Here is a 19237-nt window from a genome sequence, read left to right as displayed (position 1 = left end):
GCCGCCACCACCGACAGGGACCGCGGCCAGTGGCGTAGCAACTGTTTGTGGCACCCGGAGCGGTCGAAGAATTTGCTGCCCCTTTGGTCGATGATAATCCGGAAGCATCCGAAGAGCACCCATCATTGCCTGCTCCGTCACCCCATCACTTCCATCATTGCCTGCTCCATCACCTCATCACTCCCATCACTGCCTTCTCCCCATCACTGCCTGCTCCATCACCCCATCACTGCCTTCTCTCCATCACTCCCATCATTGCCTGCTCCATCACCCCATCACTCCCATCATTGCCTTCTCCCCATCACTCCCATCATTGCCTGCTCCATCACCCCCATCCTTGCCTGCTCCATCATCCCATCCTTGCTTTCACCCCATCACTCCCTTCTCCCCATCATTGCCTTCTCCATCACCCCATCACTGCCATCTCTCCATCACTCCCATCATTGCCTTCTCCCCATCACTCCCATGATCCCATCAATGCCTTCTCTCCATCACTCCGATCATGGTCTTCTCCTATTACCCCCTCATGACCTTCTCCCATCACCCCAGGCATCATGGCCTTCTCTCCCCATCACGGTCTTCTCCTCATGTCCCCATCTCCTTCAGGGCCAGGCTAACCTACAGAAACACAGACAAACACACATACATACATACACACATACACACACACAGACATACATACACACATTATATATACACACACAGACACCACCTCTCTCCTCTCACCTGTCCGCAGCATTGCCCGCACTTCCTCGCTCTGACACAGCAGCGGCCGTTGAATGATGACATCATTCAGCGGCGCGCTCCTCTCTGTGTCAGTCAGAGACAGGAAGCGCGGGTGGCGGGCAGTAAGCTGGATGGGTCCTTGCAGCTCTGCTCCTGCTATTCCCTCTTGCAGGCAGCGGAGCTGCTTGGATCGCTCCCTGGCCGCTGCTACACATGAGGGCAATCTAGGAATTGCTGCGCGCCGCCCCCACACACGTGCCGCCTGGGGCGGACCGCCCCCCCACGCTACGCCACTGACTGCGGCTAGGAGAATCAGCTGCTGCACTGCCCATGGCTCCCCTTGTGTCCGCGGACCGGCAAGGGCACTGCAGCGGCCCGGTGCTGGGCCACGGACCGGCAGTTGGGGACCCCTGGTCTAAACCATTGGCAACAGAAGTGAATATACTCCTAAGTGAAAATGGCCAAATTATCCCCTTAGTGACAGAGCCAATTTGGTACTTAATGACCAAGCCAATTTTTACAATTCTGACCATTGTCACTTTACAAGGTTATACAACAGATCCCATTGATTCTGAGACTGTTTTTTCATGACATATTGTACTTCATGTTAGTATTTCTTTGATATGTCTTATGTTTGATTATGAAAAAAATGGAATTTTGGTAAAAATTTTGAAAATTTTGAAATTTTCAAACTTTTAGTTTTTGTGCCCTTAAATCAGAGTCATATAGCACAAAATAGTTAATAAATAACATTTCCCACATGAGTATCTTACATCAGCACAATTTTGCAAACATAATTTTTTTTGTTAGGACATTATAAGGGTTAAAAATTGACCAACAATTTCTCTTTTTACCAACAAGATTTACAAAACCATTTTTTAGGGACCACCTCACCTTTGAAGTGACTCTGAGGGGTCCATATGATAAAAAATACTACAATAATGGACCACAAAATTTGTTGTGCAATTTCTCCTCAGAAAGCAACTGTTTGAGCGCATGATAGGGCTCAGAAGGGAGGGAGCACCGTTGGACTTTTTGAATGTAAAATTGGCTGGAAACAATGGTGAGTGCCATGTTGCGTTTTGAGACAGCCTGATGTACCTAAACAGTGGAAACCTTCCAATTTTAATTACAACCCTAACACAGCCCTTATCCCAACCCTAACATCAACACACCCCTAACCCTAATCCCAACCCTAACCATAAGCCTAACTACAACCCTAACCCCAACACCACAACCCAAACCTCAACACAATCCTAACCCCAACCCTAATCCCAACCCCAACCCTAACTCTAGCCCAACAATAACCCAGCCCAAACCCTAACCCTAGCCAAACCATAACCCTAGCTCTAAACCTAGCTCCAACCCTAACCCTAGCCCAACCCTAACCCAAGCTATGACTCCAACTATAACCTCAACCATAACCATAACCGTAGCCCCAATCCTAACCCTAGCTATAACCCCAACTATAACCCCAACAATAACCCTAGCCCTATCCCTACCCCTAATGGAAAAATGGAAAAAAATACATTTTTTTTATTTCATTATTTTTACCTTAATAAGGGGGGGAGATAAAGGGGGGTTTGATTTGCTATTTTTTTTATTTTGATCACTGTGATAGGGTCTATCACAGTGATCAAAATAAACCAACAGCAAAAAATCTCCTATTTTTGCTGAGTGACCGGCTGGCAGATATCGGCCGGTGCACTGCGCTTGCATCCTCCATTTTTTTCCCGGAAGAAGATGCCAAGGGCTGAAGGACATAGTCAGAGGGACTGGGGGACATCACAGGTACTTGGAGGGGGCTGGTGGACCCCATTTCTCTCTCTTCTAATGTGCTAGATTATACCAGAGGAGAGAAATAAACAGGAAATCAGACTTTTTTTGCGGTTGCCGTTATTCCATAAATAAGAGTCATCGAAACACTTGGGTCGGTAAAAACCAACCAGAATCATGGAATCATGTTCTCCGGGGTCTCTGCTACCCCCGGTAACCGAGACCCCAGAGATTTTCTGACCCTGGGGGGGGGCGCTATAATCTTATTTCTCAGCGCCATTAAAAAGTGGCTCTGAGGAATAAGTACCCTTAACTGTCGCCGTTAAAAGGCATATCGGAGGTCGATAAGGGGTTATGAACAAAATGTCAATATTTTGTGCGGCCACCATTATTTTCAAGAACTGCCTTAACGCTTTTGTGCATGGAGTTCACTAGAGCTTCACAGGTTGCCACTGGAAACCTCTTCCACTTCAATATAATGACATCATGGAGCTGGTGAAGGATAGAGATATTGCATTCCTCCACCCTCCATTTGAGGATGCCCCACAGATGCTCAATAGGGTTTAGGTCTTGAGACATGCTTGGCCTATCCAACACCTTTACCCTCAGCTTCTTTCAATAGGGCAAAGTCATCTTGGAGGTGTGTTTGGGGTCGTTATCATGTTGGAATACTGCCCTGCAGCCTAGTTTTCAAATGGAGGGGATCATGCTCTGCTTTAGTATATCACTGTACGTGTTGTCATAAATTCATCATTGAACTTTAGCTCCTCACAGCCGGCAGCACAGATGCAGCCTGAAACCATGACACTCCCACCACTATGCTTGACTACAGGCAAGATACACTTGTCTTTGTACTCCTCACCTGGTTGCTGCCATACACGCTTGACAACATCTGAAACAAATAAATTTATCTTGGTCTCATCAGACAATGGGACATGGTTTCAGTAATCCATGCCCTTAGTCTGCTTGTCTTCAGCAAATTGTTTGCATGCTTTCTTGTGCTTCATCTTTAGAAAAGGCTTCTAGGGATGAGCGAACCTGTTTGGTGATACTCTGTTATCACTCAAGTATCATGATGCTCGGATGTGCTAATTACTTGGCAAAGTAATGGGCGGTCCTCGATGTAAAGCTCAAATCCCCATCTTGCATCTTTTGTGCCTGTTACGCAGACAGTAAGCATGCCTGTAAGTCACTGTAGATGTAGCCATCTTGGATGTGGCATTACTGTTATTGGCTGGCTGTCTGACATCTTCAGGGATTATAAAAAGACAGGTGTTGCTTGGCTTGGCACACTGACGTCATTGCACAGCTCTGTGACACTTCGTGTTGGAGGGAGTGCTTGTCTCGGCCTGTGTGCACAATATAATGAACCAGAGGCCTGTTGTGCTGGTACTGATGCTGAAGCTGAGCCATCATAATAAGAGCCCTTCTAAGGGGTAATTGTTCGTATCACATATAATTTTCATTTAGCCTAGTAAGGAAATGGAATCACAGGAGCAGAAAGAGAGACAGAATCCATTCTGTAGACAGGGATTAGGCCTGTGCAGTATGTTGACAAATATATAACTGCAGTCTTTTTTGTGAAAGCTAACAAATGGAATATCTTTTGATCCATCAAGTATTACGTGCTTTGAGATCCTTTTTTGTGTTATATAACACATCGAAAAGTAGTAATAACATTTTCCTGGGCTACATTTCTAAGCTATAGACTATTCTGCAGACTGGAACACATTTCTGTTATCTCTAAAACTGAGAAAAAGCTTTTAAAGATGTTCAGGCTTCCATTTCTCAGACATATAGTGTTATGTGGCTTTTAAAAATTGTTCAAAATTTATCGGATATTGCTTGTCCATAGGGTATTACATCTTCTTGGGTACATTTCAGAGGCATGGCTAGGGTTTCGGTTGCAAAACTTCTGAGTGGGCTGCTAACCAGGTAACCTCCATTACAACTGGGTGACACTCCCTAATAGTAGATGAAGGAGAACCTCAGCAGATGACAGCAATGTCGTTGAAAATAATCTCTATATAAAGACCAACATTGATATTACCGCCATATGGTAAGTGGTAGGTACCAGTCATATAGAACATATAGGAAATTACAGTTATAGACAGACTCTATAGTATAATGCAGCCCCTCATAGGCAGACTCTATAGTATAATACAGCCCCCATAGGAAAACTCTATAGTATAAGGCAGCCCCCCAAAGACAGACTCTATAGCATAATGCACTCCCCATAGGCAGACTCTGTATAGTATAAGGCGGCCACCATAGGCAGTTTCTATAGCATAATGCAGCTACCTATAGGCAGATTCTATAGTATAAGGCAGCCCCCGTAGGCAGACTCTGTATATTATAAGACAGCCTACATAGGGAACTTCTGTATAATATAAGGCAACATCCAAAGGCAGACTCTGTATAGTATAAGGCAGCCCCCATAGGTGGACTATGTGTAGTATAAGGCAGCCCCATAGCCAGCCTCTGTATAGTATGAGGCAGCCCCTTAGGCAGACTCTATAGTATTATGCAGCCCTCCATAGGCAGACTCAATAGTGTAATGCAGCCCCATAGGCAGACTCTATACTATAAGGCAGCCCCATAGGCAGACTCTGTATAATATAATGTAGACCTCCATAGGCAGACTCTATAGTATAATGCACTCCCCATAGGCAGACTCTCTATAGTATAAGGCAGCCCCTATAGGCAGACTCTGTATAGTATAAGGCAGCCCCCATAAAAATAAATGCAATACTTACCTGAGTCACCTCTTCTTGTTCCTCCGCTGCTCTGAGCTATCGCACATCTCCAGACAGCGGGCGCCGGATAGTGACGTCATCGCGACACACTGTCAGTGTCTGCATCAGTGACATCAGACGCTGAGAGGGGGATGATGGGAGAGGGAACGTAGTACTACCTCTCTCATCAATAGGGTCAGCTGTATAGGCATCCAGCCGATACAGTTGCACTTGTGATGATGGGCGGGCGGCTCACTGCTGGCACCGGGCTCCCTACCTGCTCAGGGGCCCCATAGAGGCTGGGTGGCAGAGCCGATACAGCTACTGTAGCCTAGCTCCCGGTGGGCCCCCTCAGAGCGCTGGGCCTGGGGCGACCGCCCCCCTCTACCCCCATGGTAGCTACGCAACTGGTACATTTCGCTGCTATAAAAGCCTAAAAATTTTTTTAAAATGTATCATATTGATATCCATAGGGTATTACATATTCATGGGTACATTTCGCTGATATATAACCCTTAAAAAACTTGCTAGACTGTGTGCACACATTTCAGATTTGGTGCTTTTTTGTCACATTTTTTTCTGCGCAGATTTGTGAAAAAACCTGAATCAAAACCTGATGTCAGCTCAGTGTCAGGGTGCTGACAATCTTCTTATAGACTAGATCAGGGGTCTCAAACTCAGCAGAGTAAAGGGGCCGAACATAGAAAAAAATTTAAGCTGGCGGGCGGCATTCCTTTCAAAATGAATAGAGTACTTCGTACACACACGGCTCCGCTCCGTCCACCTCGTACACACACGGCTCTGCTCCGTACACTTCGTAACATGAGGCTCCTCTCCGTACACCCTGCTCAGTACACTTCTTACACACATGGCTCCGCTCCGCACACCTCATACACACACGGCTCCTCTCCATACACCCTGCACCGTACTCCTCGTACACACGCGGCTCCGCTCCGTACACCTCGTACACACGCGGCTCCGCTACGTACACCTCGTACACACGCGGCTCCGCTCCATACACCTCATACACACCCGGCTTCTCTCTGTACACCTCGTACACATGTGGCTCCGCTCCGTACACACATGGCTCCTCTCTGTACACCTCGTACACACGCGGCTCCGCTCCGTACAGCCCGCACTGTACACCTCATACACACATGGCTCCGCTCTGTACACCTTGTACACACATGGCTCCGCTCCACACACCTCGTACACACCCAGCTCTGCTACATCCACCCTGTAAACCCCTACTGACCCCACACGTAAACTTACCTTCATCCAGCACCATGACAACCAGCACAGACAGCAGCATCCTGCATACACTGAGGCCCCTGATCATGTGACCTCTGACTCCTCCCCCTCCTGTGACGTCATCCCCAGGTCCTGTGCACAAAGAACAGCCATTGCGCGCTCCTGAATGCGTGCCTTTCACCTTCTACCTGCCTCAGGGAGTGAGACAGGTGCACCGCGGGCCGCAGATGCCTGCCTCAGAGGCCGCATGCAGCCCACGGCCCCGTGTCTTTGAGACCTCTAAACTAGAAGATCTGCAGCAATTCTTTTTTTCAGATCCTCAGAGAGTTCTTTGCCATGAGATGCCATGTTGAACTTCCATTGACCGGTATGAGAATGTGAGAGCGATAACACCAAATGTAACACACCTGCTCCCCAGTCACACCTGAGACCTTGTAACACTAATGAGTCACATGACACTGGGGAGGGAAAATGGCCAATTTGGCCACTTTCACCTAGGGGTGTACTCACTTATGTTGTCAGCGGTTTAGACATTAATGGCTGTGTGATGAGTTATTTAGATGGCACAATAAATTTACACTTTTATACAAGCTGTACACTGACTACTTTGCATCAAAGTGTCCCATCTTCAGTGTTGTCCCATGAAAAGATAGAATTAATATGTACAAAAATGTGGGGGTGTTCTCACTTTCATAAGTATAAATATATATCTTAGAATAAATAGTTCCCATTCTGTAGTAGATGTATTTACAGAAGAAGCACCATAAAGTGAATGCATTTCTCGTTATTAATAATAATAACAATCTTTATTTTTATATAGCGCTAACATATTCCGCAGCGCTTTACAGTTTGCACACATTATCATCGCTGTCCCCGATGGGGCTCACAATCTAAATTCCCTATCAGTATGTCTTTGGAGTGGGGGAGGAAACCCACACAAACCCGGGGAGAACATACAAACTCCTTGCAGATGTTGCCCTTGGTGGGATTTGAACCCAAGACCCGCAAGGCTGCAGCGCTAACCACTGAGCCACCGTGCTGCCCATTGAGGTTTATATAGCAAAAAAACTGCACAGTCTTCTTTTTTTTACATCGAATGAAAAGTATATGTCTTGGAAATTGGCACACTGGCCAACTTGGTAACACTTTATATCGAAATCATTTGACATTCATTTATACCAAGGGTTTTCTTAATGTAAAATGGCCAATAACGCAGCTCCAACTGTGAATTAATAATGAAACAATTGCACCAAAGGGTTTGGTAAAAATTGAAACACTCTGATTTACAGGCTTCTAGCCTCAGTAGGACTTTGCGGCACAGTAATATGCTGTATTAATCTCCAGCAGAGAATATAACATGGACTCAGAAAAGTAGTAATAAAACTAAATCTGCAGTTGAGCTGCTTGGTCATGGCAATAAAAAAGTTACCCATGATGTGGTTTATTGATCAATGACTTGGTGATCTCTAGAGGGCTTAGGCTGAAAAGGCTTCTTGTCCACAACATATAAACTGCTAGAGAAAGAAAATAGAATATAGTAAATTAGGTTTTTGAGTAGATTGCACTGAGAAAGGGCTGGGTAGAATCTGCTCCCTTGTTCTATCGCTGCGTTCCACTGCAGTAATTCGTGGCAAACCCCTTTGACATCATCACCATAGGGCTTTTAAGGCCTGCTCTGGCAGAGGTCAGATGTTTGGGTGTTAAGTAGCTTTGTCCACAGTTGCCTCAAGTTATTCAGAGGATTGCATCTCCTTCACTTGGTTTAACTCCAGCAATATGTCTATTGTCTCTTCTGCTCTTCCTAACGTCCATGCTAAAACCAACATTTTTTCTAGTTTACTATCTAAACCGACCACTTAGCACACCAGTTACACCAGTTACGCAACAGTTCTTAGGCTAGTTTCACACTAGCGCTTTTGAGCGCAGCGACGGCCTGCGCACGGCCGCTGCTAAGCCCCGCCCCTGCCACGCCTCCGCCGGTAGCTCCGCCTACCGGCGCATGACGCTGCATGCGTCCTGCGTCCCCTATCTTTATCACTGGGGGTGCAGGCTGTGCGCAGTATGCGTTTGGCGGCGCATGCATCCTTTTGACGGTGCGCCGACCTGCGCCAAACGCAACCTGCTGCAGTTTGGTTGCGCTCGGCGCACCATCAAAAAGGCGCATGCGCCGCCAAACGCATACTGCGCACGACCTGCACCCCCAGTGATAAAGATAGGGGACGCAGGACGCATGCAGCATCATGCGCCGGTAGGCGGAGCTACCGGCGGAGGAGCGGCAGGGGGTGGGGCTTAGCGGTGGCCGTGCGCAGGCCGTCGTTGCGCTCAAAAGCGCTAGTGTGAAACTAGCCTTAGTCCTATTCTCACCTGGCCTCTGCAATCAAGGTAATGCATCACTTCAAGCGTGTCTCCAAATTGCATCTACTTCTTTGTTACATCCCTGCTATTAATCATTTCCTTGCTGGAAGAGTCCACACTCAATTTAATTATCTGTGGCATCACTATTAATAACCCATGACCTCCTGAACAATACCAGACTGTATGTACTTTTCAGTTGCTCATGTGTATACATTATTGCTTTACCAGAAGTTACCAGAAGATACTGGTGCCCTATACAGTTGCTGTTCCCATGTGCATTAATACACCTGGCTCTACTTCATATGAGCTACCTGCTTCATTTGTTTATCTGCTGTCTGTGCTTGGTCTGCTGCTCTATCACCTCTGGTCTGCGCTGCTCACCCAGACCTATACCTTAGAGCACGGATGGCAAACCTTTTAGAGACTGAGTGCCCAAACTGCAATCCAAAACCCACTTATTTTTCACAAAGTGTCCTGAATACTAAGGTTTTAGATTAGAAAGACAACTCGTACATTAGCGCGCTATAGAGTCAATATCAAAGAGCTTGTAAGTGCTGCGTTCCAAGCCTAAGATACTATCCACCAATTGTAGTTAACGTATAGTATTGACAACGGAGAGGATTTTTAATCAAATCCGTACAAATGTGTTGTTCAAAATAAACATGAGAATCATGAAGTTTGGTCAAAGTTTAGAGATGGTACTTATAAAGTGTAAGTGTCATGTGCATAACTCCCGGCTGCTCTGTGCTCCCACCCCGACAGCGCCGTTTCGCTAAAGAGCTTCTTCCAAATGGGGGCCCCCACTGAGCTGTTTGGACAATATGTGGGGGACCTAGGAGGATTTAATGCTACAGTAATGTTGTCTGCTATCTATTAGTTCATAAACACTTACCGTATATAATTGTGTATAAGCCGAGATTTTCAGCCCATTTTTTTGGGCTGAAAGTCCCCCTCTTGGCTTATACATGAGTCATATACTGGGGTCGGCGGTGGAGTTGGGGGTGCCAGAGACCATACTCACCCTCTCCTGGCACAGTCTCTTCAGCCCCTGCTTCCCCCATGATCTCAGCGTCCCAGCTGTTCCTGCATTCAGTGGTCACATGGTACCGCTCATTAAACTCATGAATATGTGCATATTTAATGAGAGGTACTACATGACCGCTGAATGCAGGAACAGCTGGGACGCCGAGATCATGCGGGAAGCAGGGGCTGAAGAGACCGTGCGCCAGGAGGGGGGTGAGCATGACGGGGGAGGACGGGGAGCAGAGCAATATTTACCGGTCCCCGTTCCATCGCTGTCTCCCGGGTCCTCTGGCTGTGACATTCAGCGGAGGGCGAGATGACGTAGTCAGTGTGCGCCCTCTGCTAACGTCACTGCACAGGACCCGGGAGACAGCGATAGAGCGAGGAATGGTAAATATAGCCAGTGCTGGGGGCCTGAGCCAGCGGCGACACCGGCACCTGGCCCCCAGCCACAGAGAGGTGAGTGTGTCTTTTTTTTATATATATAGCAGCAGCGGCAGCAACATATGGGGGTATATATGTATGGAGCTTCTACTTGGACCACCATTAACCCTTGTGCAGCAATATATGGGGGGTATTTATGTATGGAGCATCTACTTGGGCCACCATTAACCCTTGTGCAGCAATATATGGGAGGTATTTATGTATGGCCGTCATTAACCCATTAACCCTTGTGCAGCATATGGAGGGTATTTATCTATGGAGCATCTACTTGGGACACCATTAACCCTTGTGCAGCAATATATGGGGGGTATTTATCCTTAGAGCATCTTGTTGGGCCACCATTAACCCTTGTGCGTCATTTTATGGGGGTATTTACATATGGAGCATCTTTTTGGACCACCATTAACCCTTGTGCAGCATCACCCACGGCTTATACATGAATCAATAAGTTTTCTCAGTTTTTTGTGGCAAAATTAGGGGGGTCGGCTTATACGCGGGTCAGCTTATACACGAGTATATACGGTAATAGCCAAAGTAAATATATAGATGCACCAATATTTTTCTTTTTTAATGACTTAGGTCTAAAAAGTATATATGAAATACAACAAATTTCAATTGCAACATTTCTGCTACATTTCCAATATGATAATGCCAGAATAAAACAGATAAGTCTCTGGATCCTTTCCAGGGTGATGCTTTAGTATTCTGGAAAATCCTTCTTTGACAAAGATTTGTACTCTTTTTGTATGTTGTGCTCATTATCATGCATCAGTAATAAAGGGAATCTGTCACCTATTTTTCGTTTATACTCACCCAGGGACGGTCCGGTCCGGGTCTGATGGGTGTCGCGATCCAGTCCGGCGCCTTCCATCTTCTAGCGATGACGTCCTCTTCTTTGCTTCCCGTCGCGGCTCTGGCGCAGACGCACTGATCTGCCCTGCTGTACTGCAGTACGCAGGCGCCAGACCTCTCTGACCTTTCCCGGCACCTGCGCACTGCAGTACTCTGCTCTGCCCTCAACAGGGCAGATCAGTGTGCCTGTGACTGAGCCGCGACGGGAAGCAAAGAAGAGGATGTCATTGCTAGAAGACGGGAGGTGCTGGACTGCGACACCCATCGGACCCGGACGGCCCCTGGGTGAGTATAATATAACTTGTTTTTCTTATCTTTCAGGTTACATCGGGGGCTTATCTACAGCATTACAGAATACTGTAGATAAGCCCCTGATGGTGGTGGCCGCATCTTATATACGAAAAAATAGGTGACAGATTCCCTTTAACTGTAGCATATATATTAGCTCAGAGTTGCATTGACAGTTTTGTAGGATTCAGAGCTGAACTCACCAACATTTCCTGCTGGCTCAATATCTGCACGGAGGTTGTTCTGGTGCCTTTCATCCTTAGCATTGTACATTTGACAAATAGTAATTAAAAATAACAAAAACAAAAAATAAAAAGCTTGTCTACTGTTTCCAAAAGCAACAAAAATTGTGAATACAGCTGTAAATCTTACCATACAGTATACCGTAATTCTAATAACACCTTATTCACTGCAAGTGCAATACCATACACAACTCATAAGCTAGAGTGGCGCTGTTTCTGTAAGAAAAGCAATAATATTTTCTATTTAATTGAAAACCTCTTAATTTCTTTGATTAAGGGCAGCGTTACTTCTGTATTATGTTGTTAAATATAATTGTAGCAAGTCATTTATCAGTTTAGCAGGATTGAAGCATCTCACTGGCATGTAAATATGAAGATACAAAGGGAATGGTTACATGACCCAGGAAACTAATTTAGTATAAAGTGCTCATATTTCCTGGAAAACTGTGAAATGCAGCTGGGAAATATGCCCTAAATTGACACAATTTGCATATTTGTTGGCACATTGCAACTCTTAACAGCAGGGATGTAAAACGTCTTTCCATGAAAAACACTTAAATAATACATTATTTTAATGTGATTTTCTCAAGAAAATGTTTTATTTATACCAATGTGACCAGCTCAGTGATTAATGGTAACCATTACCCATACTGTACCTTTATTGTGCTGTTTTAAACTTTAAAATGATGTTTATTTTAAGAAGCCAATGTACATTTCAGATTTATAGACTCTAAGTCAGTGACGAGTTTCTTCTTTAAGTGTTCAAATTTATCTTTAAAGGGTAATTCATAAAGAAAATCTAAAAAAAAAATAGGATTGTCTCATATAAAAAACCTGATATATGGCATTACCTTAAAAAGTATACATAGGGAAAAGGTGTTACAATTATGTGGTTACTATAGAATCTGATAATGTGGGCAAGAGGGTGACCAGCACTTATATGTGGAAGTCCAGCAGTGGTATGCAAACAAGAGTGCGACCGGCACTTATTCGTGGGAGTCCAGCAGTAGTATGCAGCAAGAGAGCGACAAGCCCTTATACGTGGAAGTCCAGAACTATGCAGATAGAGGAGATGACACCTTTCATGGAAGTCCCCCATAGGGGGAACATAACAGGGAGTAAGTCCTTAAATGTACCTGTCACGCTTACCGCGGCTCCCGTGCCCGCCGCCTCCTTCGCGTCTGCGGCTCCTGCCGCTGCTCCCGTTCCTGGTCCCGCGCTGGCCACGGCCTCCAGGCGCGTCCGCCGCTCCCCGCGCACTCCTGCGGCAGGCGCGCGTCCTCCGGCTTTCCTGCGCCCTGCTTCGCTGTCTGTCCGCCGCTCCCGGTGCGCTCTGTAACAGGCGCGCGCGCGCCCGCTCTCCTGCGTCCTGTCCCGTGGTCAGCTTCTCTGACCAGCCCAGGACGCATGCGCGCCTCACCCCAGACCTCAGCACAGTCTGGCTCAGCCCATCTCTCCGCCCCCGTGACCCTGGAGGTCTGACCTGGAAGTCCTGCCCCTATAAAAGGGAGCTGCCCTTTCAGACCCGTGCCTGATTATCTATTGTGTTCCACGACAGATTCTCGGGTCCCCCGGCTCCTGCGTTTTCTCTCGCTAGCACCCAGCCTTGTGCCTTTCCTGCCTTGTGTATTCTAATGATCTGTTTCCATCTTGCATTCCCTTCCAGAGTCCGCCATTCCTGTCCGTTTCTGCCTACACCCGTGTGTGCCTTCCTGATCTGCTCCTGCCAACTCTGGTTCCTCCTGCCTGCTCTCCGTTCAGTCCTGCAGCCGTCTCTCCTGTGTTCGCCAGCCTGCCGGCCAGCCCGGTGTTCGCCTGTCTACTCCTCCAGTTGTCCCCAAGTACCAGCTTCCGCGGCAATAGTCTCCTCCGGGCCTGCCCCTAACACTCCCTGTATAGGGGGTGGTACACCTGGCCTGCTCGCCCGGGGGTAGGTTCGTCGTCGCGGTCCTGTGGGTTCACCTTTGGAGTCTCCACAGCTTCACAGTACCTTTTGGGCTTAGACGTCCCGCTCAAGTCCCGCATAGCATCCCGCAACAGAGCACAGTCTCAGAAGTCAGTACAGCAGGTAACCCCATCCAGGATCCGGAAGAAGCATAGAAGACGGAAGGCAAATGGAAGAGGTGGGGCATAGCACCAAGTAACTGGCAGCAGCAGGAACTCCAGAGGCAAGCCAGGAGGAAGCTCAGAAGCAAACAGCAACAAAATACTCAGGCAAGGAGTATCTCCTGACCTGGACTTGAATAGCAGGGCAGACAGAAAGTTCCGGGACAGGGCCAAGTACCAGACTCTGTCTTGGACGAGGGCAAAACAGGCTCCATGGAAACATCCAGAATCCTTACAAAAGGAGGCTAATAAAGCTGGAATGTTTGATGACCTACTTAGGAATATTTACCATTCATCATTCTGGGAAATGAGTCCATATATTCAGACTTAGGCTTTGGACATACTGCATGTAATGACACTGACAGACGCATACCCCCAGGAAGTAGATGCCCAACAGTGGCCGCAGCCAGGGTGGAAAGATGACAGGTAGTGATGATTGAACCCTAAAATGGTCGAGGGCTCAGTACTTGAGTCAAGCAGGTTGGAGACTCTGACAGGCTAAACTCAAATACCGAGTATAATGGAAGTCAACGGGAAACAAGCATTTTTCTGGAAGACCCTAACAGGGGGACTGGGGGACATGAAAATCGCTGAAATGGCTGGAAACATCACTCAGATGGAATGGGATCATCATGGGGAAGATGCCTGGTCACTGCAGGGAGCAATGTTCTCAGAGTATTATGCCCCTTTAACAGACTGACGATAAAACATACAAATCTTAAGAAAAAATGGATTTTACAGGAAAAAATGATAGGGAACATTTTTTCCAGGTTAATGACTTGTATATAAGGCAAAATTAAAAAGAGAAGAAAAGGCCTCCTACACCCCTAAGACTGCGTGACCACGATCAGGAATACTAGCATTCTGGATGCAGGATATTTTCGCTGCATCCAAAATGCTGCATTGTACATTACAAGCACCGTGGTCTGCCGTAATCCAATGAATCCAAAGTAATCCAGAAAAGGATACCCAAAAAGCATAAAAAGTCAGAAATAAAGACAATAGACAGTTCCTTATGGGATGTTTTTAATGTTTTTTTCAATGAATTGGTGAAAGAAAAAATGTATGGGAGACTCTATTTAACCCCTTTCCTACATTGGATGTAATATTCCGTCCATGTGACCTGGGACCTAAGTCCCAAGGACGGAATATTACATCACACGCGATCAGCGGCACTCACGGGGGGAGCGCCGCTAATCATGGCCGGGTGTCATCTGATTATCACAGCTGACACCCGGCACTATGTGTCAGGGGTGGTCACGGACCACCCCCGGCACATTAACCCCTGGCACACTGCGATCAAACATGATCGCAGTGTACCGGGGCATAGGAGAGAAGCGTGTAGGGAGGGGGCTCCCTGCGTGCTTCCCTGCGACCCCCGGAGTGATGCAATGTGCTGCGTCGCTCTGAGAGTCCTCCTCCCTGCCGGCCCCTGGATCCAATATGGCCGTGGGGGCCTTCGGGGTCCTGCAGGGAGGCGGCTTCCTCGCTGCCTGCTGAAAGCAGGCATGAGGAAGCCTGCAGCAGCGCCTGTCAGATCGCTGATCTGACACTGCGCTGTTCTAAGTGTCAGATCAGTGATCTGACACAAGACAGTGATGTCCCCCCCAGGACAATATAATAAAGTTAAAAAAAAACCACTTGTAAAAATAATTTAAAAAAAAATACCAGAATAAATAAAAAAAAATATATATATATATATATATTCCCTAATAAATTCTTTTTTTTCTAAATAAAAAAACAATAAAAGTACACATATTTAATATCGCCGCATCCGTAACGACCCGCCCTATAAAACTGTCCCACTAGTTAACCCCTTTAGTGAACCCCTTCAAAAAACAAAAACAAAGCAAAAAACAATGCTTTATCATCATACTGCCGAATAAAAAGTGCAATAACGCGCAATCAAAAAGATGTATATAAATAACCATGGTACAGCTGAAAACATCATCTTGTCCCGCAAAAAACGAGTTGCCATCGAGCATCATCAGCGAAAAAATAAAAAAGTTATAGCTCGCAGAATAAAGCGATGCAAAAATAATTATTTTTTATATAAAATTGGTTTTATTGTATAAAAGCGCCAAAACATAAAAAAGATGAGGTATCGCTGTAATTGTACTGACCTGAAGAATAAAACCGCTTTATCAAGTTTACCACATGTGGAACGGTGTAAACACACCCCCCAAAAGAAATTCATGAAATGCTGGTTTTTGTTCATTTTGCGTCCCCAAAATTGGAATAAAAAGCGATCAAAAAAGTCACGTGCCCAAAAATAATACCAATAAAAACGTCAACTCGTCCCGCAAAAAATAATACCTGACCTGACTCTGTGGGGCAAAATGTGGAAAAATTATAGATCTCAAAATGTGGTGATGCAAAAACTATTTTTTCAATAAAAAGCGTATTTTAGCGTATGACAGCTGCCAAACATAAAAACCCGCCATAAATAGTAAATCAAACCACCCTTTATCACCCCCTTAGTTATGGTAAATAATAAAATAAAAAAAGTATTTATTTCCATTTTCCCATTAGGGTTGGGGTTAGGGCTAGGGTTAGGGCTAGGGGAAGAGTTAGGTCTAGGGCTGAGATCAGGGTTAGGGGTGTGTTGGGGTTAGGGTTGGAGCTAAAATTGGGGGGTTTCCACTGTTTGGGCACATCAGGGGCTCTCCAGACGCAACATGGCATCTGATCTCAACTCCAGCCAAAAAAAGTCAAATGGCGCTGCTTCCCTTCCAAGCTCTGCCATGCGCCCAAATAGTGGTTTACCCCCACATATGGGGTATCAGCGTACTCAGGACAATTTGCACAATAACTTTTGGTGTCCTGTTTCCCTTGGAAAAATAAAAATTGGGGGTGAAAAGATCATTTTTGTGGAAAAAATATGATTTTTTAATTGTATGGCTGTACGTTATAAACTTCTATGAAGCCCTTGGGGGTTCAAAGTTCTCACTACACATCTAGATAAGTTCCTTGGGGGGTCTAGTTTCCAAAATGGAGTCACTTGTTGGGAGTTTCCACTGTTTAGGCACATTAGGGGCTCTCCAAATGTGACATGGCACCCGATCTCAATTCCAGCTAATTTTGCATTGAAAAAGTCAAACAGCGCTCGTTCCCTTCCGAGCTCTGCCATGCGCCGTAACAGTGGTCCACGCCACAGGTATCAGCATACTCAGGACAAATTGCACAATTACTTTTGCAGTCCAGTTTCTCCTGTTACCCTTGGTAAAATAAAAAAAACTGAACCTGAAGTAATTTTTTTGTGAAAAAAAGTTAAATGTTAATTTTTTTTAAACATTCAAAAAATTCCTGTGAAGCACCTCAAGGGTTAATAAACTTCTTGAATGTGATTTTGAGCACCTTGAGGGGTGCAGTCTTTAGAATGGTGTCACTTTTGGGTATTTTCTATCATATAGACCCCTCAAAGTGACTTCAAATGTAATGTGGTCTCTAAAAATAAAATGGTAAAAATGAGAAATCGCTGGTCAACTTTTAACCCTTATAACTTCCTAACAAAAAAAATTTGGTTCCAAAATTGTGCTAATGTAAAGTAAACATGTGGGAAATGTTACTTTTAAGTTTTTTGTGTGCCATATCTCTGTGATTTAAGGGCATAAAAATTAAAAGTTGGAAAATTGTGAAATTTTCAAAATTTTTGCCAAATTTTTTTTTCCACAAATAAAAGCAAGTTATATGAATGAAATTTTACCACTAACATGAAGTACAATATGTCACGAGAAAATAATGTCAGTATCGCCAGGATCCATGGAAGCGTTCCGGAGTTATTACCTCATAAAGGGACAGTGGTCAGAATTGTAAAAATTGGCCCGGGCATTAACATGCAAACCACCCTTGGGAGTAAATGGGTTAAATAAAGTATTTTTTTCTGTGTGTATGTGGTTATTTTGTATTACCAAGTTCGTAATAGGGGTGTCTGATAGGCACTCCCCCATTACTAACCCTCAGGCTTGATGCCACTGTGATTTTTACCAAATCACATCTGTCCTCAACCCCAACTACCATTACCCCAATTGCCACTGCTTCAGGGAAATCTGGAAAAGCAGGGCAAAGCACCAAAATTGATGCATCTAGTGTGGCCAATTCTGGAATGGCCATGGGCTCGTACTTGTAGGCTGGTAAGGGCCCAATAACCTTTCAAGCCTGATAATATAAACTCATAGCTGTCTGCTTTACCTTGGCGGGTTATCAAAAATAGGGGGGAACCCAAGTAATTTTTTTAGATTATTAATTTATTAAAACCAGGCTAAAAATACCTATGCAAATGCACTTACAGAGCATGTGCTTTTTTTAACTGCAGATTTACCGCATTAAATGCGAGTGTATGGGGAAATTCCACACAGAAAACTGAACTTTACTGAAAGAGAGATTGACATGCTGCATCTCGGAAACGAGCACCGCAGGTGAGATTGCGCAGTGTTAAAAAGAAGCACAGTGGGCATAATATTTCTATTAATCCTATCCACTGTGCTTGCACTGTACAATGCAGCATTTTGAATGCAAAATATGCTGCATCCAGAACGTTAGTATTGTGGCATGCAGCCTAGAAGATCCAATGGCGCGAAGTAGCTCGCCAATCACAGTAATACCAGTAGCCAACATGGCTAGGGCATTACTGTGTATGGCAGGCAATCCCCAAGTGTTTATTGGCTGTCTAAAAGCTACGAAACATGTGAGGCGGGGGACGTAAGCATGACGCTCAAGCACCTGCGATACTCAATTTATTAATAAGAGCACCCACGCACCCCAATGCTCGATTGTATAACATTAGCACCCCAATACTCAATTGACTATCAAGAACTGGTGACAGGGCCGGCTCTAGGTTTTCATGGGCCCTGGGCGAAAGAGTCTCAGTGGGCCCCTTAACACATACCACGATTCATGATGCACAGGTACGGTAGAGAAATTTTGGTATAGTACAATGCCAAATATTTCACTTCTTACATTACATGAGTGATATCTATTGTAAATTCTACAATATATCAGTCCTCCATACGGTATAATGAGAACCATATATTGCTCCATACAGTATAATGAGCATCATATATTGTTTATACAGAATAATGGACCCCATATAAAATAATGGATCCCATATAAGGCTGCATATAGAATAATGGACTCCATATAATACCCCGTACAGGACAGGCCCCATATATTGCTCTATGCATAAAAAATTGAAGCTAGGCCTTGTCAGCGCTGTATAATGCGCACATAGACGTGCCTCATATGCGGACAGCGCAGACACAGCAGCTCGGGCTGTAGGTGCTGTGGGAGCTGGCAATAATGGAGAAAAGGCACAGGGCTTCTTGTCAGTGCGGCATGATGTGTAGTAGTTGTTGTCAGGAGCAGTGCGCCTGCGCAGTCCGGGCGCAGCCTCCGCTCCTCTCCAGTGAGCGCCGTACGGGCTGCTGGCAGCTGCAGTGG

The sequence above is a fragment of the Dendrobates tinctorius genome, unplaced genomic scaffold, assembly GCF_039654945.1.
Source record: "Dendrobates tinctorius isolate UK_male_01 unplaced genomic scaffold, ASM3965494v1 ptg000103l, whole genome shotgun sequence".
Taxonomy (NCBI): Eukaryota; Metazoa; Chordata; class Amphibia; order Anura; family Dendrobatidae; genus Dendrobates; species Dendrobates tinctorius.
This window is presented reverse-complemented; position numbering follows the sequence as displayed.